The sequence below is a fragment of the Macaca nemestrina genome, chromosome 13 (assembly GCF_043159975.1).
Source record: "Macaca nemestrina isolate mMacNem1 chromosome 13, mMacNem.hap1, whole genome shotgun sequence".
Lineage (NCBI taxonomy): Eukaryota > Metazoa > Chordata > Mammalia > Primates > Cercopithecidae > Macaca > Macaca nemestrina.
In genome coordinates this window covers 21,532,955-21,554,172 of record NC_092137.1, presented here as the reverse complement: position 1 = coordinate 21,554,172, position 21,218 = coordinate 21,532,955, and the positions used below count along the sequence as shown (strand labels likewise).

The 21,218-nt window shown below is 38.4% G+C and overlaps 1 long non-coding RNA gene across 1 annotated transcript; it reads right to left on the bottom strand.

The window, feature by feature from the left end:
• Positions 1–2,198: 2,198 nt before the first annotated feature.
• LOC139357785 (uncharacterized) lies at positions 2,199–20,823 on the bottom strand. Its single transcript, XR_011611547.1, has 5 exons — positions 20,369–20,823; positions 20,124–20,228; positions 17,817–17,868; positions 4,719–4,815; positions 2,199–2,350 (listed from the first exon to the last, which is right to left on the bottom strand). It is a non-coding gene; the product is annotated as an uncharacterized lncRNA (long non-coding RNA).
• Positions 20,824–21,218: the final 395 nt, after the last annotated feature.

Below are 21,218 nucleotides of genomic sequence, written 5' to 3'. Positions count from 1 at the left end.
CAGATTGGACTAGAGTGTAATAAAGGCAACAAAATCCCATGGACATTACTTGAGGCTAAAGACAGCTATAAGCAATCTTGGCTGTTGGGGAGAAACGATACTTCAAACTCTTCCTGTCCTCAGGAGTCCTCTCACTTCATAGACTGGGGAGCAGGAAAGAGGAAGGAGTCATGGAGTAGAAATTAGGAGACCTCCGTTCTTGCTTAACCTTGTCACAGATTCCATGCTGATGTTGGGAAAGCCCCTTTCTCTCTGGGCCTCAGATTCTCTACAAGTGGAGGGAATAGGATGGCACAATGTTGGCTGTGGTCCTTCAGGCTCTGACATTCCATGCTTCTTAGGGCAGATGCCTTCACTTACAGTGAACAGCAGGCATGTTTGACTGTGCTCCTATTTAGGCCTAAAGTCGCTAATTAGGCAAATAACACTACATACATTTTACTTAATCTGAACTTTAGATAATTTTTGCTTTACAGTTTACTGTTTCCTCCATACAATTTCCTTATCTATTCTAAAACTGATACACAAATGGTTGCAAGAATTTGGGGGCTTACGTTGGCTGTTTTGCAATTCAGACAAGTGATTAGAATATTCCCAGCACATACACTTAATCAAAACAAGCCCAATTAAGCTCACTACTCCAGATTCCACCTCATTAGCTTTCTGTTCCTAAAATATAACAGATGTCATTGCTGCAGGCCCGGAGGTACAGACACATTTTTCAGCTAAGCACTTACAATGCAACCTAAGTTAGAGGAAGATTTAATTATTACTTTCATTGTCGTGGCTTCCTGTGGAAGCTCATTTTTCAGTTAATAGCAATCTCTTTCTACCTAGTTGCCCACTGCCACCAAAATAATGTGTCTTTCTCCTAAAGTAGTAAGTTCATAAAATGTAGCATTCCTATCCTCTCCTTTCTTGCCTGGTAAATTGATTCTGGTTGCTCCTGAACTTATCCAACCCTGCAGTTTTTATTAAGGGAATGGAATGAGGAAGAAATGGGATGCAATGATTCCCTCATCTTTTTTAGTAATACTTGGGCTTGTTTATTGAATACTCTGCCACCTGTACTCAGAGAAGGGTTCAGGTCTCTATTTTTTGCCCACTATACTTTGACAACATTGCATTATAACACTTAATTTACCTTGACACTTCTTTTATGTGCTATTTCCTTCTCAAGACCATCAACTTTTCTAAGACTGGGACTTAGACTTATTTTTCTTTATACTCGCAGCTCCCATCACAGACTGGCACGCTAGATACTTTTTATGTTTTTTAAAGATGAAAGAAAAATAAAGAAGAAGTGAAAATCAAATTCTGTTGTAGGTAACAAAAGAAAAAAAAATGCTTTATGTGACAGGGAGAGTTGATAACTGATTCTTGTAAGTGGAAAAACTAGTAACTCTTATATTTGTCCAAAAAGCAGATAGCTGTAAATCTCTGTCTTATACATTATTCACTGATTCAATCCATTTTTTCTAATCAGTATCAGCATTAGTTCACTAGGTCTTACATTCTTTTTTATTATTACATATGTTCTTAATAATTGTGGAAATGCCGTATTTGAGGGTTCTAACGCTCAGGGAAGTAATAAGTATTCTGGCATGTTATACATCCAAGCAACTCGCCGTGCGGCTCTCACAGCCCAGGGGAAGAACTGTGTCAGGCTGAGCTTTCTTTTCAAGGTAAATTTAACACCTTAGATGTTTCAGGATTGGGTTTTATTCACAGATGTGTCTCTTTCTCCACCTCCTCTCACTTTGTGTTTCTAGATAAGCACTTATTCTCTGAACAGACTCTAGGCAGTTTTATTCCTGGAGATATTAAACAAGAAAGACTCCAATACAGTCACACCCCACATATGTATCTCAGGCTTTTCTTTAGATGTGCAGGTGACTACGGGCCTAGAATTTATACTCTTGTTGGTGGGTGTTCATCAGACATGTACCATACATACACATACATGCACACACAATGAAGTCATACAAACACGGTTTGTGATTTATAAAACTGACAAAAACTTGTATGTGTAAATGAGTGCCTTTCTTTTCTATAGAGCTTTTATTGGTGAGTGAAAAATCCTTCCCAAAATACCGATATGGGTCAAAATTTTCTAGAGCCTCCTGTAGGAAATTTATAAAGAGTTATGTGTTAGTCTGCTGAGGCTGCCATAAAACAATACCACAGGTTGGTCATCTTAACAGAACTTTATTTCTCCCATTTCTGGAGGCTGGGAAGTCCAAGATCAAGATGTTGGCCAAGTCAGGTCCCGGGGAGGCCTCTCTTCCCACTTTGCAGGCAGCTGTCATCTCAATGTGTGCCCACAGGATCTCTTCTTTAAGCACCAGGTCTAAGGAGAGAGCCACAGAGCTCAAGGGCAGCAATTCTAAGAGACCAGGGACCAACCTTTATGAGCACATTTAACCTCAATTACCTGCCTAAAGTCCTTACTGCCAATATGATCACTTTAGGGTTTGGGGCTTCAACACATGAATTCTGGGGAGACACAAATATTCACTTCATAACAATTCAGTTATTCAAATATTGTGTAAATTTTCTAATGGATTGCCTTGAAATCAGACACCTTGTGTTTCAAGAGGGAGAAGCGTTGCTTGTTCTTTTTATTGACCCTTTCTTATCTGACTTGGCTTCAAATGATCTTTGTAGTTTCTAACGTTGAAATTCACCATTAACATGTAAAAAAAAAAGTCACTGTAGGAAAAACTTAAATAATTTGCTTCAATCTGAAGACCATTTTCAAGGAGAAATTCAAGATTTATTTTGAATGATTACTGTGTTATTGGAATGAAGGCATAGTCTTCCAGGGTGACTTTTACCTAGGGAAAAGCATTTAATAAGGTTGAAAATGTGGAATATATTCATTAAGGCAGTTGGTGGCCTATATGCATAGTAACACCTTGTGGTTATAACACATCTACCACAACCTGTATTAAGCATCACATCATATAAGAGCCAGCAGAGAATGGTGAAGTTAAATATGAGGTTGGTGCAAAACTAATTGCAGTTTTTGCCATTACAAGTAATACTATGCTTCTATTTTTTTTTTTTTTTTTTTTTTTTTTTTTGAGACGGAGTCTCACGCTGTTGCCCAGACTGGAGTGCAGTGGCGCGATCTCGGCTCACTGCAAGCTCCGCCTCCCGCGTTCCCGCCATTCTCCTGCCTCAGCCTCCTGAGTAGCTGGGACTACAGGCGCCCGCCACCTCGCCCGGCAGATTTTTTTTTGAATTTTTAGTAGAGACGGGGTTTCACCGTGGTCTCGATCTCCTGACCTTGTGATCCGCCCGCCTCGGCCTCCCAAAGTGCTGGGATTACAGGCTTGAGCCACCGCGCCCGGCCTATGCTTCTATTTTTAAATTCCTTGAAAGTAGGACAATATTTATCTTGTTCATGACTTTATCTCCAGGACCTAGAATAATGCTAAACATAGAGTAAGCACTTTATAAGCGCTTACTGAATTTAATAAAGTCAGGAGAATCAGGTTCTGTTAAACCTGATGTCTCTTTAATATAAAGCAAAGATTGGCAAACTGTGGTCCTCAGGTCAAATCTGGCCTACCATTTGTTTTTGTATAACCTGTGAGCTAAGAATGATTTTTACGTTTTTAAAAGTTTGGGGGGAAAAAATCAAAAGAATAATAAAATTGCATGCCTCTTGAAAGTTATATAAAATTCAAATTTTAGTGTGCTTTATTGGCACACAGTATCAATAAGTAAATTTTATGAACTAATGCAGACTTAATAAGAAAAGATTTTATTGGAAAGGATTATTGCAAGGGAGGGAGGAGAGGGAAAGATTGTAATTGAGAGAGGGAAAAGGAGACAACTGAAATGGAAAGTAGGCTTTGACCACAGTATCAGCAAGTCTTTTCGGAAGGGGAATGAGCAACGCTGAAAAAAACTAAGTGTGGGGAAGTGAGTTAAAAGGGTGGTGTGATCAGAGAGTAGATGAAATAGTAGAATGTTTTATGCTGAGGCCAGCCTATTTTCAGGGAGCAATCCTTAAGGAGGGCTGTGTGATGCCTAAAGTTGAAGAAGAGCGAAAGTTCAGGGGCTTAGGAGAAAGGAGAGAAACAACCAAAGATTGGTTGAAAACATTTTATTCCCATTCTTCAGTGGTAACAGAACAGTTCAGCTAATTATTGAGGCAAGAAAAAAATGAAAATATGAAGGGTTGATGCCTGGCTTTGTCTGGAGAAAAAAAGGAAGGAATCATGGGTTTTATCTGAGTCATATATATGAGTTAGGGAGGTTTTTGCAGTAAGCCATGTCCCAGAACAAAGGGTAGGAGAGTTCTTAACCTTCTGTTTTCCAAGATCATAGGGCTGAGGGAGAAATTAAACATTTTCAGTAGCCATGTCCATCAGTTCTGTATTGTGTATAACTGTTTCCACACTACAAAGGCTGAGTTGAGTAGTTGTCACAGAAACTGTATGGCTTGCTACACGAAAAATATTTCCTGTCACCCCATTACAGAACAAGGGTGCTGACTCCTATTATAAAGGTGTTAGGAGGAAAAATTATGGCTGAATTAGTAGAAATTCTGAATGATGTAATATACTGAAAGAAATGTAACTTAGCAAACTCTTAACCTCCCAGGCTTCAGGGAAGTCTCCAGGAAGACATTCTCCCCTGACTCCTGCCACAGGCTGGCTGGTGCCTCCTCCTGAGCCCGAGCCTCCCTCCCAGAACTCACTTACTCTCAATGTCTCTCTCCTCCCCCAGACACTTCATTTCTGAGGAAAGAACAATTCTGCCTTCTTTGAATTCTTAACACCTAGAACAGTACCTGGAAAGCTGGAGAATGAAGGAAACAACATATGAACAAACAAACTTTGATATTCAAAATCATCACTAACAACATACTGTCAAAGACAAGCCTGACTCTAGGGAGAAGGTAAGAGCAATCTTTAATCACACCGTGCCTATGCAAATAGCTGCTGTTAGAGTGCAGAGAAGCACTTTGTTCTCTTTAGTAGGTTAAATATGCCTCTCCACAAATGTGTTAACATCCTTCCTTTGCTTAGTAAATCCTCTTTTCATGAGCTGCTCAAAGGTAAACTTTATCCCCAGGTTGGATTATCATAACCTCCAAAACTGTGTGCATATATTAAGCTTTCTCCCATTTTAAAAAGGAATTACTCTTCAGCCCCCACATTCACCTCAAATATGAACTAACTTTTCTCTTCCCTTTCACAGTCAAACATTTTTAACAAGTCATTTACATTCTCTTTCTGAAAATTTACTTCTACCACTAATAACTTTCTTGATATCAAGTCTCCTTGGGCTTCCTTCTCTGCCCAACCTGTAAATGTTAGTGTTTTTCCAAGCTTCTACCTAGGTTCTCTTCCAGTGCTATATGTTTTTGAGTGAGTTCATTCATTTTCGTACCTTCTGTAGGCTCATCATAGACAAATCAATGCTTCAAGATCTAACATCAATGGTGAGTTCCAGGCTTATAATTATGCATTATCTGCTAGACCAGGTTAGTTGAATAGCCCACAGACTTAACATCTCTTAAACAAAACTTTTGCAATTGCCAAGGAGTATTTTACTTCCAATTATGTGATCAATTTTAGAAAAAGTATGATGTGGTGCTGAGAAGAATGTATATTCTGTTGATTTGGGGTGGAGAGTTCTGTAGATGTCTATTAGGTCTGCTTGGTCCAGAGCTGAGTTCAAGTCTTGAATATCCTTGTTAATTTTCTGTCTCATTATCTGTCTAATATTGACAGTGGGTGTTAAAGTCTCCCACAATTATTGTGTAGGTCTAAGTCTCTTTGTAGGTCTTTAAGAACTCACTTTATGAATCTGGGTGCTCGTGTATTGGGTGCATATATATTTAGGATAGTTAGCAGTTAGCTCTTCTTGTTGCATTGATCCCTCTACCATTATGCAATGCCCTTCTTTGTCTTTTTTTATCTTTGTTGGTTTAAGGTCTGCTTTATCAGAGACTAGGATTGCAACCTCTGCTTTTATTTATTTATTTATTTATTTATTTATTTATTTATTTATTTGCTTTCCATTTGCTTGGTAAATATCCCTGCATCCCTTTATTTATTTATTTATATTTTATTTATTAGTAGTAGTATTTTGAGTTGGAGTCTTGCTCTATCACCAGGCTGGAGAGCAGTGGTGCGATCTTGGCTGACTGCAACCTCTGACTCCCTGGTTCAAGTGATTCTCCTGCCTCAGCCTTCTGGGTAGCTGGGACTACAGACACGCGCCAACATATCCAGCTAATTTTTGTATTTTTAGTAGAGATGGGATTTCACCATGTTGACCAGGATGCCCTCCATCCCTTTATTTTGAGCCCGTGTGTGTCTTTGCACATGAGATGGGTCTCCTGAATACAGCACACCAATGGATCTTGAATCTTTATCCAATTTGCCAGTCTGTGCCTTTTAATTGGGACATTTAGCCCATTTCCATTTAAGGTTAATATTGTTATGTATGAATTTAATCCTGTCATTATGATGCTAGCTGGTTATTTTGCCCGTTAGTTGATACAGTTTCTTCATAGTGTCGATGGTCTTTACAATTTTATATGTTTCTGCAGTGGCTGGTACCAGTTTTTCCTTTCTATATTTAGTGCTTCCCTCAGGAGCTCTTGTAAGGCAGGCCTGGTGGTGAAAAAATATTTCAACATTTGCTTGTCAGTAAAGGATTTTATTTCTCCTTTGTTTATGAAGCTTAGTTTGACTGGAAATGAAACTCTGGATTGAAAATTTTTTTATTTAAGAATGTTGAATATTGGCCCCCACTCTCTTCTGGTTTGTAGGGTTTCTGCAGAGAGATCTGCTGTTAGTCTGATGGGCTTCCCTTTGTGGGTAGCCTGACCTTTCTCTCTGGCTGCCTTAACATTTTTTCCTTCATTTCAACCTTGGTGAATCTGATGATTAAGGGCCTCTTCAAGGAGAACTACAAACCACTGCTCAAGGAAATAAGAGAGGACACAAACACATGGAAAAAACATTCCATGCTTATGGATAGGAAGAATAAATATCATGAAAATGGCCATACTGCCCAAAGTAATTTAGAGATTCAATGCTATTCCCATTGACTTTCTTCACAAAACTAGGAAAAAACTACTTTAAATTTCATATGGAACCAAAAAGAGCCCATGTAGCCAAGGCAATCCTAAACAAAAAGAACAAAGCTGGAGGCATCATGCTACCTGACTTCAATCTACAAGGCTATAGTAACTAAAACAGCATGATACTGTTACCAAAACAGAGTTATAGACCAATGGAACAGAACAGGTCTCAGAAATAAGACCACAAATCTACAACCACCTGAGCTTTGACAAATCTGACAAAAACAAGCAATGGGGAAAGGATTCTCTATTAATAAATGGTATTGGGAAAACTGACTAGCCACATGCAGAAAACTGAAACTGGACCCCTTCTTTATTAAGACCCCTTCTTTATTAAAAATTAACTCAAGATGGATTAAACATTTAAATATTAAGATCAAAAACCATAAAAACTCTGGAAAAAAACCAAGGCAATACCTTTCAGGACATAGGCATGGGCAAAGACTTCATGACTAAAACACCAAAAGCAATTACAGCAAAAGCCAAAATTGACAAACAGGATCTAACTAAACTAAAGAGCTTCTGCACAGCAGAAGAAACTATCATCAGAGTGAACAGGCAACCTACAGAATGGGAGAAAATTTTTGCAATCTATCCATCTGACAAAGTGCTAATATCCAGAATGGACAAAGAACTTAAACAAATTAAAAAAAAACAAAAACAAAAAAAACCACAAACAACCGCATCAAAAAGTGGGTGAAGCATATAAACAGACATTTCTCAAAAGAAGACATTTATGTGGCCGACAAACACGAAAAAAAGCTCATCATCATTGGTCATTAGAGAAATGCAAATCAAAACCACAATGAGATACCATCTCACACCACTTAGAATGGTGATCACTAAAAAGTCAGGAAACAACAGATGCTGCAGAGGACGTGGAGGGATAGGAACACTTTTCCACTGCTTGTGGGAGTGTAAATTAGTTCAACCACTGTGGGAGGCAGTGTGGTGATTCCTCAAGGATCTAGAACCATTTGACCCAGCAATCCCATTACTGGGTATATACATAAAGGATTATAAATTATTCTACTATAAAGACACATGCACGTGTATGTTTATTGCAGCACTATTTACAATAGCAAAGACTTGGAACCAATCTAAATGCCCATCAATGACAGACTGGATAAAGAAAATGTGGCACATATACACCATGGAATAGTATGCAGCCATAGCCATAAAAAATGACGATTTCATGTCCTTTGCAGGGACATGGATGAAGCTGGAAACCATCATTCTCAGCAAACTAACACAGGAACAGAAAACCAAACACCGCATGGTCTCACTCATAAGTTGGAGTTGAACAATGAGAACACACAGACACAGGGAGGGGAACATCACACACTAGGGATTTTTGGGGCATGTGAGGTTAGGGGAGGGATAGCCTTAGGAGAAATACCTAATGTAGATGATGAGTTGATGGGTGCAGCAAACCACCAAGGCACATGTGTACGTATGTAACATCCTGCACGTTCTGCACATGTATCCTAGAACAAGAAGAAGGAGGAGAAGGAGAAGAAGAAGAAGACCAACACCCTCCTTCCCAGACCCCAAGTCCCTCATATTGGATTTTCTATCTCAGATCACCATTATCTACCATGGTCTCAGGTTTATCCAGAAGGTCTGTCATATAATTAGTCCCCAATGCCTACTGAGTTTGCTTCCCAAAGAGTTTCCAAAGATCTTCACATGTCACAATTACACTACTTTTATCCTGCTTCTCAGAAGAATAGTTTTACCTGGTTTTATCCCCACAACCACCTATTAACTCATGTCCTAATCCTCAGTTTCACCCATCCTAGATCACTCTTCCTTCATTCCAAAACACAGATTTCATGAAGGCATACAATGGTTTAAGAATACTTTAGAATTAGTTCAAACTCCTTTACATGATTTTTAAAAAGTTTTGTGACCTCCATACCCATCCAAGCTTTCCTACCCTTACCAAATCCCTTTCCCTCCCATCCTCTCACTCACACTAACCTTCAGTCATATGGAAAAATTTTGTTTTCTGAATATGTCTTTCTCTCTCTAGCCTCTACCCTTTTTTTTCTTTTTGTAAGCTGTTTCGTCATTCCAGAATACACTTTCCCCACACAAACCCTACTCTTGTTCTCAGCCAGTTTCTGTCAATCACTCATGTCACAGCATAGACATTACTTTTTCTAAGAAATTATCTGGTATTGCCCCTTCCTCAACATCATTATTTCTTGATTATGGGTTTTCCTATTTCTCTCTTAGGACTCTGTATTTCTCCTCTTGCAGCATAAATCACATTTTGTTTTAATTGCTTGCTTCCTCCTCTGAATCCCGCATAATGCACATGTCTTATGAAGTCAGAACTCATGTTTATGTTGGTTTGTCAGGTATCTCTAAAACCTATTACATCACTTGGCACATGATTGACATTCAATAAATAGGTATAAAATAAATGGAAGCATGAAATCTTTTTTGTATTTCAAAGGAAATTGGTAAAATAAATCCCTTTTTTTGTTTCCTTCAAAGTGATTGGCACACATTAACAGACACCACAGTTTATTAAATAAGGAACTGATTTTTGGCCCAAACCCATTGAAATAACTTGAAAAATGAATAGGTCTATGACATTAGAAGATTTTACTGAGAAAGTCACTGTTGTGCTATTATTGTCATTGTTTTGCAGTTTTCTAGATTAGTCCAGTGGCTTCAAAATGTATTTGTTTGGTCATTTTTGGTAACTGAGGGTAACATCTTGAATGTCATCAGAATTATCATTTTGACAGATGATAAAAGATGCTCATAAATACTAATCAGTATGTAAGTACACTTCAAAGTCTTGGCCCTCTATGCATTCTGGACCCACCCAGGCAGTTACCTCTTTTCTTCTACCCCTCCCCCATCTGTTTCTTGAAGCCCACCTTGAAATGTGTTCATCTTCCCTCTGCTTCTCTCCTCTCTGCACCCACATGCATGCCATGTACATGTTCATGCACCTCTAGCAAATCTATAGAAAATTGAAAGAGAGCTTTTAAAAAGATACAAATCATTGCAGGTTTGGCATTATCCGCATCATCCATTTCAGTTGATTTGCTATTAGCATCTGTGATGAGGCTTGGAGGTGGCTGCCAAACCTTGAATGTCACTGAGATGAAATTTAGCTGGTGGGGCTGGAGCCAGGCTCATTACTGTTCAGATTGTGGAGCTTTGTGATTGTCCTCTCTTGTTAGAATGCCTCCATTTGAGCACAAAAAAGCATAGATTGCTTTGCAGAATCTATCTTAATTAATCATAAATAGTGCCTGATGGGAAGATTGCTGCTTTCATCTTAGTTAAATAAAACACAATCACTAAATCCTTTTCTTGCTCCAGGTTTTCACAGTATTGTGCAGGTTGCCTCCTTACATATTTGAGATGCTTTGAGGTCTAATCGCATCAGTGTGTTACTGATAGCCTCATTAGGCTGTGCCATCAAGAGCTGTTCCCAGCCCCTTCTCCACTGGCAGAGCCAAGTCCCAATGAGTTAAATGGGGACACTGGAATGGCAAAACAATCTACTCCTTCCCAGCAGCTAATTAAGAAGGAGGGCAATGCATTTTGCTGAAGATGTCAGTGAGTTTGCCTTGCAGCTCTTCAAGGGTGACCTTGTAGCAAATGGTGAAAGTACAGAAGAGAGTCGCTCTTGCGTGGTAAATGATCATCAGCAAAGTTCAAATGCTACAGAATGGGTGGCTGAGTATGCTAGCAAAAATTGGCTTTGTTCTCTGCCCCTTTGAACTCACAACATATCTTTTCTCTACAAATATAGAAAGCAAATAATGGAGAACTTAAGACTCTACTTCAATGTACAATATATAATCAGCCTCTTGCACCAGTAATATGAATGCTGTATATTGGGTCTTAAATACAGCAGTTTACCATGGGGCACCCATGTAATATAATGGATGTATAAGGAGTAGCATAACGAGTAGCATAGTTGCCCTTCTCTCTTGCCAACCTCTACTTAAAGAGTTAAAAAAAAAATCCCTAAAATCTCCATTTCCTGTCTCCTTTTGCAGCTTCAGGTGAAGTCCTGTGACACAGTTCTGACCAATGAAATAGGAGAAATATACGGATACCATCCTTTCTCCTATCTTCTTCCTACCTGTAATAAGAAAATGTAGCAGCAAATGGGACCACGAATACAAAATCCACATGCTGAAGACAGCAACACAGGAAAAGAGAGTCTGATTTCTTAAATCCAGAAGATCTTGATTGACCTTACAAACTACAAATTTCCCAGGCCCAGACCTTCTAGTGCATAATCTAACTCCCTATGTATTTAAGTACCTATTAGTCAGGTCTTCTGTTCCTGATAGCACACGTCAATCTTTTCTGATAGAGAACACAAATGACTTATGATTCTGCCTTTTTTCCAAGGACTTCATATTTCTTGTACTCCATTTGTCCAGACTATTTCCCTGAGCATAAACAGGAGGATGCCATGTGAAAAAGGAATCGGAATTCATACAACTCCTCTTCTGAAAAGATCAACAGCTTCTTAACCTTCAGGAGTTAATCAAATTCCCAAATTCACAAATGTCACTTAGTCAGAGTTCCATCAGGAAAACAAGAACTACATTACCTATTCCAACAGAGGGAATTTATTATAGGAAAAAGGAGAAGAAATGCTGAGGTACTCCAGAGATAATGACAGCAGGTGCAATTACTAATCTGAAAGCTAGGTGCACTGAAGGAAGAAAGTAGGTATAGGCAGAGCCCAGGAGCTCAGAGAGGGGCCTCAAAGAGCTGGTAGCCAAATCTGGAAAAGGAGACTCCTCCAGGGAATGAACATACATAGGATCTCAGAGAAGTCTGGGATTAGACTTCTAAGATAGTGGTGTTGCCAGGCTGTTGCTGATACCTAAATGGGGATGTGATGAGGCTCATAGGTTCGAACCAGTTAGCCAAACATCAGAAAATAAAAGCTACCATTAGTCTTATCATTCAGACATAAATATTGCCAGAAATTAAGGTTCACATCTTTAATAAACATAGGCAGTATTTCTTACAATCTGTGAAATGACCATACATGCTTAGAATCTGTTCTATCTTTTGATCCTCAAAACAGCCCTAATAGGTAGATAGGAACATATTATTCCCAGTTTGTAGATGTAGAAACTGAAGCCCAGAGAGGTTAAGAAACCATCCAATGTTGCACAGATAGTAAGTAGAAAGGCTGGATCTAAATCCAGGCACTCTAGCTGCAGAGACTGCATCTTTAACCAGTAGCTATATTATTGCTTCTTCTATACTCTTCTTGGTGATTGAAATTCTTCTTTTGAACGCATATATAATACTTAACAATAACATGTTTTACTTAATTTAAAAGGTGTATGTGTGTGCCATCATCTTTTCTTTAAACTTAAAAACCTGGACTAGATTTTAATATGGCAGATTCCTTTGATTTTATTTAAAACTTTGGGGAAATATTTCATTCTTTTTGAAAGTTAAAAAATTATAATCTCGCTAGTGTATTGTGAGAGGGTCTGTTTCCAGAAGGCTCATTAAAATGAAGTTCTAGCTTTTTATTATTTGACAGTTGTGTTTTCTTCTACTGTTATGTCCATTATTTCTTTCCCCCCACCCCCCGTGGTCTTTTTCCCTTCTTCTGGAATTTCTATTATACATTTGTCCTAAATTTGTCATGGATCTCATGTTTTCTCTCATTATCTTTCTCTAACTGCTGGGCAACTTTCTCAAGTTGATCCGTTAATTCATTGACTTGTTTTACTTTAGAACTGATGCTACTATTCACAGGTTTCTTTGCAACTTTAAATTAAGAAGCCATATTTTTAGTCTCCAAAATAAGTCACTTGTGACCTCAAGTTGTTTCACAATTATAAATGTATTCTAATATCACAGGTACAAAAACCTTTAAAATTGGGTGTGACCGCGAATGAAACATTTTCTAAGAAAGTTTTGTAGTTTGTTATAGAAATTATTTACAAAGATGTGTGTTCTAGGAATTTCTTATTATGAACTGCTAAATTGTTTTCTATGGTAGTTTTCTGTTTACTTCCTCCCATTGATCAAAATATAAATGTGCCTAGTTATGATGAGTTCTGTTTGAAATCATGGGTGCCCCCATTTAAGTATGTCTAACATAGATGCATGAAGAAGAGAGAAATTTAAATTTTGTATAGTTTCAATCTGATCTATCACAATTACGTGGCCTTTAAAAATAGAAGGATGAGTTCATGTCCTTTGTAGGGACATGCATGCAGCTGGAAACCATCATTCTCAGCAAACTATTGCAAGAACAGAAAACCAAACATTGCACATTCTCACCCATAGGTGGGAATTGAACAGTGAGATCACTTGGACACAGGAATGGGAACATGACCCTGGGGCCTGTTGTGGGGTTGGGGGAGGGATAGCATTAGAAGATACACCTAATGTAAATGACGAGCTAATGGGTGCAGCACACCAACATGGCACATGTATACATATGTAACAAATCTGCACGTTGTGCACATGTACCCTAGAACTTAAAGTATAATAATAAAAACAAAAATAGCAAGGACCCTTGAGCCATTACCCAGCACATGTATCACCAGAAAACCAAGGATTGTCTTTTGAACATAAATTGTGGTGGCTTAAATTCAACACATGCTTAAAGCATCCTTCTGCACTGGCACAACTGTCCACCTTATAATATCCAGGCCAGCACTGCCACTATAATGACCCTTCACCTAAAGCATAAACCTTTAGCAAGCACCGTAACTGGATCCCAATGTCTGGACCTCTTCCCAAAGGCAACGGTAGCATTTACTTCTCTTAATCTCCCTCTATTAACACAGAACCCATCCTCAGTCTCCTTTTCTTTCTTTCTTTTTTTTTCTTTTGTTTGTTTTTTGTTTTCTGTTTTTTGAGATGGAGTCTCACCCTGTCTCACAGGCTGGAGTGCTGTGGTGCGATCTCGGCTCACCGCAACCTCCGCCTCCCAGGTTCAAGTGATTCTCCTGCTTTAGCCTCCCGAGTAGCTGGCACTACAGGTGTGTGCCACCATGCCTGGCTAATTTTTTATATTTTTAATGGAGATGGGGTTTTACCATGTTAGCCAGGATGGTCTTGATCCCCTGACTTCATGATCCACCCACCACAGCCTTCCGAAGTGTTGGGATTACAGGCATGAGCCACTGCGCCTGGCCCTCAGTCTCCTTTACTAGCTGCTTCAAGTTAATGGTTGCTAGTAATGTTCTTTTAGGAGCCTCTTTTATTTCCCTTCTCAGGAAGACTTTTCTTTCTCATAAAATGAATTGCCCACTAGCCAGCCCTTCCTTAAACTGACTTTATCTTATAGTATAACCCATCCAACTTCTGACTGGCAGGTGGCACTCATTCTGGTGTCTTGGCCTGACATAAAATGTTTTTCCCTGGATATTAATGCTTTTTTGCCATGTTAATGGAGATTTGGAAACAAGTATAGCTAAATGCATTTGAAAAATTTTCCAGCCGGTCGTGGTGGCTCACGTCTGTAATTCTAGCGCTTTGGGAGGTCAAGGTGGGCCAATTGCTTGAGCCCAGGAGTTAAAGACCAGTATGAGCGATATAGTGAAACCCCATCTCTATGAAAAATACAAAAAGGAGCCAGGTGGGTATGGTAGCATATGCTTGTAGTCCCAGCTATTTGGGAGGCTGAGGTAGGTGGATCACCTGAACCAGGGGAGATAAAGGTTACAGTGAGCCATGATTGTGTCACTGCACTCCAGGCAAGGCAACAGAGTGAGATCCTGTCAAACAAACAAACAAACAAAACCCACAAACCAAAAATCAAAATAATTGTCCATTTACCAGAACATATTTCCATGAACTCTTCAATATATCAACCCAGAAGTTTACTTTTAGAATATTTTTCACAAATGCACAATTCAAATTATTCTTTCAGGGTTAACAGTTATATAAAGATGTATATTCTAATTTTCCAGCAACAAATGTGTGATTCAGAAGTGTGATGATATTACAGGCTACACCATTCACTTAGAAAAAGTTGTGAAAACTAAATGTACAATGTATCTCTAAGCCCATTCCAATCGACGGTAGATTAGGTACCACCTGTGAATTTCAAAGTTTTATCTAGTGATGGAAACATTTCCATAGATAAGATTAGAAAATAACCTTGATTATATGAGGCTCAAATCTAGGAACAGATTATCTGTAGCGCCAATGCTAAGTGCAGTTTTGCAGGGCCTTACTGGTAGCCTTAGAGCCATAGAAAGGACAAATTAAAATGTCACTCTAAAGTATGCAGATGTCACTCAAAATTAAAAACAGTAAAATGTCCACCAGAGGAGTGAAACTCACATGTCATTAAACAATAAACAACACCGCTTCCAAAACACCAAGATGGTTTTAAATTATTCTGGCTCGATAACTTCTTGATGTTCTTAGACTTCCTCACTCAAGGCAACAGGCAAATGAAACCGGTCTCTGTTGGTAGTTTTCCAACAACAGTTTGTTTGTCTAATCATGGAAATAGCAATGTGTCCTAGCAGTCCCTCACAGTTCCAACATAACTTCCTTGCCATGAAAGAGGGATTATCTTTTTAGATTACTCACCGCTGTCACAATCCAGCATGTCATTATTTAGGAAGCAGAGTAAAACAAATTCATTTCAATGAAGGTAATGGAAAGGAAGAAAAAGAACCTTTGAAGACTTATATTAAGGCAGCAGCATGATGACACCCTGCAAGTTAAATAGAAGAATCCTTTCTGATGTTACTAGTGCAATCTTTTCAACAGAAGACACATGTGTCACTAGAATCACAATAAAGATGGCATCATAATCATGTTTAGTAACTGTTAAAGATTTGACCAACACTGCAGATGCAAAAGATGGAAAAGAACTGTGATAATATGCATAAGAAAGTAAAGACGGAGGTCAAATTTTAGTAAACAAAAAGCTCAAAGTGGGAAAGTCACCTCATGCCATCAATATTAAAAATGGGCCCATCAAAGAATCTGCCAATGTGCAAGTACAACTCTTCATCAAACCTGCCAAGTCAAATAAAAGCCAGAGTGATGGTCAAATGATGGTTACAAATATATCTCCATCACCCATCTGGATGCCTATGAAAAGTGACTTGAAAGAATATCTAATTCATATATGCCAATAAAAGATTACCAAGTCATTGGGTATGACATCAAGAATAGGACTTCAGCAATGCTGAAGCAAACTCAAATATATTCTCAACTTTTAGCCTGGGATTTGATTTTAAAACCAGGCAAGAAGCTTTTTTTTTTTTTTTTTTTTGTTCTATTCTTCATTTTGAATCTCAATACAACTTCTACACTTCCCTAAGGGCAGTGATCCAAGCAATTGCATTACCACTTTTATTAAACACATCCCATTCTCTGAATGGATTTAGATCTGAATGTGTCCTCAGGTACCTACATCTAGCACTCTAAGTGATGGGAAAGGCAGAGAAAGAGACTAGAAAGGGCCCAGGCAGGGTTTTGCTGGATTAACATGACTGTTAGAATCAAGAACAAAAATCATATTAATGTAGGATGTAAATTCTATCCACCTTTTTATTGCCACAGAAATCCACCCAATATTAGGCCATTTAGAAAATATATTATATAATAAATTGATTAAACATGCTTTGAATTTAGTATGAATTATGATATCTCAAATTGGGATCATATTGATCACTCCTCTGAAAGGAATTAGTTGATTGGTTGGATTTAGAGCCACCCAGGTTATGTAAGCCTGCTCAACTTTAATTCTAAATCAAAATGTTACTTTGAATCTAAATGTGACATGCCAGTGAATAATTCTTATCCATTTCCCTAAGACCTTGTATTCAAAGAAGATCTTAGGGAGCTCACTTGAATTGGAGAGTCTAACTGACAAAATTAGAAAATAAATTATTTTTAAGAAAACAACACACAACGAAGATGGGCTATTATAATTTAGTTCTTAACTTGAAGGTAGGGACTGCACATACCTTAACAGTTTAGAGGAAGGGATCACATCGTGGGCTTGAGCGGCCAAGAAATTGGAATTCAAGTGGTAAAATCTAAATGAAGTCTTAATCAATACAATTTGATTAGGTAGAAAGGGGAGGACATTTCAGCAAGCAAAGGCAGGAAGAAAGGACTAAGGAGAGGAATGCTATTCTTATAACTACAGTGAGTAAGTGCTTCTCTGCCTCTTGACTTTCCTACAGTGTTTACCACATTGTTTTAAAAACTATTGCTGAATGATGAATGGTTCCAGAAACAAAGGTAGAACATACAAATAAGTGTTAGTAGATTAAGAAAAGAAAATCATCAGAAGTTGAAACCATAAAAGAAAAATTGCTGGGACTATATAATGGATTCAAATTTAGTCACAAACTGATATATGCAAAAATGTAACTTATTTTTCTATAGTCAAATATCATTTCTATCATTAAGCTCCCATTCTGCTCAGTAGCAGAAAGCTGATATCAAGTTGCTTTCAGGTAAATTTCTTCCCATTTAGGCAATTCTCATTCAATTCAGGTTTATAATGCAGCCATATTCGAATTTTTTAAATCACTCTCAGATTTTATTCTCTGTCTCCCTTTTCCCCATATTGATTTAAATCTCTAGAAAATTTGAACAACTGCCATTACAAAAGCAATAATGAAGAATGAGAACCACCATTCCAGTTTCACTATGGTTATATCCTAAACCGGCAATCTGTGAGATACTGTACCTTTCCTTATGTGGTCTTCAGACACATTCCCTTCATGCCAACACTCACTGTGCTGACCAGTCATCAGGTTAAGGATTTTGATTGATGACCTCTGTTCCTGAAACTTTACTGAGGTATCCAAACCCCTGCCCTAGTATTTAACTTGTAGCCTCATACACTTACTTGGAGTTTTCCTTGTTCACATTCTCAGGCCTTTTGAACTTTTTCAGCCCTCCCTTAGCCCTTCTGTATCTTAACTTATGAGCACTGGGATGGTTAGTCTATTAGGACAGCCCATCCTGATGCTGTAGAAGGCTTTGAGTCACAAACATAAACTCACTTTGCCCCAAGCAAACCTCTGAGCATCTCTATAATTCCTGCCGCTTTGTATCCAAGAGACACATCACCTGTCACCTGCCTATCATGGGGACTCTGGGCTGGACAAGCAAAGTTCAGCTTCACTCCATTCCTGCTCATATTTGTCAACCTCATTCTCAGCCTCAATGTTCCCGAGGTGGGGGGTCATGTAGACAGTGTCACAAACCTAATAAGTGACCTCCCCACTAATCTCCTACTTACCCTGATTAGAAGATTTTTTTTTTTTTTTTTTTTTTAGACCGAATCTTGCTCTGTCGCCAGGCTGGAGTGCAGTGGCACAACCTTGGCTAGAATATTTTTAAGTGACTCTATTCAGGGATCTAGGTGGAAGAAAATTGGATCTACCACATTTATTCTTATTTTCAATTTTTGCTTCCTTATACCTGGGAGTGCCTTTTGAATTTAAACACAAAGAGTAAAATGTACTTATTATTCCTTCTCTGAACAGTTCAAATCTGGAAGGGTTATTAGCAGCTAAACTAGGAGAATGGAAAGAGTTTACGTAACATACACCAAAATTATAACACACCAATCAGTCTGCCACAGCCAAGACTTTCAATGTCAAGAAGTAAAACAGTAAACTGAAACGTAATGGTAACATAAGATGTGAGCACAACTTGACTATAATTTCTATTACTCTGGGAACAGAAATTCCACTCACTCATTTATTTATTCATTTAAAAATATTATTTGAACACTTGTAAGTGGCAAGGGAGTGTGATATACAGCAGGTAAGGTTCAAGCTCTGGGGGAGATATACAATAAACATGTACACAAATATTTCCTGACAGTTATAAGTGCCACGAGTGAATTAGAATGTAGGGATAAAATCCCTAGAAGTGGGGGCTACTTCAGATTGGTGGTTGAGGTGGTAAGATTTTTTTCTCTTGCCATTTTTAATCAAGTTGGAAATTTTCGCAAAAAATAGCACCTGAGAAGACTGTCTGTTTACTGCCTTACAGAGCTAGAAATACAACAGCTAATGGAAACAGGCTCTGCAGGCCTTCCTTCCCTGAAATGGAACTCTAAAATGCTTGAAAACAAGGCTAGTTCCAGACTCCTGTTGTTGTGCTGCTTTTTTTGAGAGTTTAATTGCTTTTGAATGCATATGAATGTCAATTAGAGCCAGGCTAAATATGTCTTCTTGGAGACAGAGCATTTGGTCTTTCTTTCAAGTTCTTTTGTTTGCTTGAATTAGCTTTGTAGTTTAACAGATGTTTTTGGAGGAAATGGAGACATAAGCTTTTATAATACTGAAAATTAAATGAGAAACAATACTGTTCTCTTCACCTTCCCCAAAAACATGCAACGCTATAAAACTGGTAACCCACCTTACGCTGCAGAAAGCCTTCACATTTAGGGGGCACATGTTGTTAAAACCAAAGATATTTTTTGTGCACCTGCAGTTCATTAAATATTGCTCATTCTTTGCGGAGTTACATAATTGAATGTATAAGTGATTATCCCTTTAGCCTTGGGATAGGATAGTGTTTTCTAGACGCATTAAAGAAAAAGTCCTCCCTTTAGTTAAAAATAAAGTAAAACTACTTTAAGAAAACAAATACTACAATCTTCTGCACCAAACATGCCCCTCCAGCCTTCTTCTGTTCCACTACACAATCAAACTACTTATTCAAGCTGAAGAAACCTACACACACACTCAACATGTTTCTGCCACCTTTCCTGGTATGATGATTTCCTTTAACTGGACCCTGCTCTCCTCTCAAAATTAACAATACTTGTGTGCTGTCCTTACTTCTACATTATTGTCATATCCTTACTGGAAGATAATAGTAACAGCTTTGGAATCAAGCCTATGCTTATTCTAACTCCATAACTTAGTACATATGTAATCTTGGACCAGCTGATTAACTTTCCTCAACCTTAGTTCTCTACTCTGTAAAATGGGGATGATCTCCATAGTAGTATTTCATGACTCTTACATGATACAATATATAAGTGCCTGGTATGTGATATTCGTTATCCTCTTGAAAATGGAGGTCATGGTCTTCCAGTATCTTGTCCAGTATGTAAAGTTCTTGGAAATCATAACTCCTATCCTCACAATAAGGAAAAAGCAGAACAACGTGAAACTCAGCAACTGTTCTTAGATATATCAGAGAACTTAGGTCACAGGGAAAATTGCTGTCAAAACTGGAGAGACAGACAAGCAAATACAGAGAAGCACAGCTTACTTGCAGCAGAGCCCAGGAGCAGATGCCCAGAGCTGACGCTGGTACTGGTGGAGACACTTGAAACTGTAAATGATGAGTTGCTGGAGGCTTAGTGTGGACTAGCATGGAAGTTAAAAGCTCAGGTAGGTCTCATTCTTAGGGTCTAATTGGAGTTTTACCTTTAGGAACCCTACCAGATTCTCACAGTGAAAATTGGAGAAAAATCCCTTCATACATCCAGCAGGAAGAGGAGAAGGTAAATATTTTAAAATTCATGAAGCAATTTTTGTTCTCTTTAACAAGTCTTGCACTCGAGGAAATTATTTAACCAGAATCTAAATGACTGGTATTTTCCCAGAGCCTAACCTTGCCTGACCTAGGCAAAGGAAATACTCAACTACAGCCCCATTTAGCCTTTGACATGGAGAAGGGAAACCCAATTCAGGCTCACTAAAAGACTGAGGCCTAGTCTTAGGACTATAGAATGCTACCCCTTCTATACAATAATAGAGGATTACAACTAAAAGAACTACGTGTCTCAGATTCTATTTAAGGGGGAATCTCTAGGGATACCCAAAGACAACATGGGAGACAAAAACAAAGACACTAGAAAAATAAATTAGCTTTTGATGTCACAGCTAAAGCAAATAGTAAACGTAACCTAACCTCTAGTCAGACAAACATAAAGCCTCACATAAAAGGCCTCTTTCTTCAGTGTCTTTTATTCAGTGTTTCATGTCTAGCTTTCAACAAAAAGTAACAAGGCATGGTAAAAGACAAAACTTACAGTCTTTGGAGACAGAATGAGCAACAGAACCAGACTCAGATGTTTCAGAACTTCTGGGAGTATCGAACTGGGAATTGAAAACAA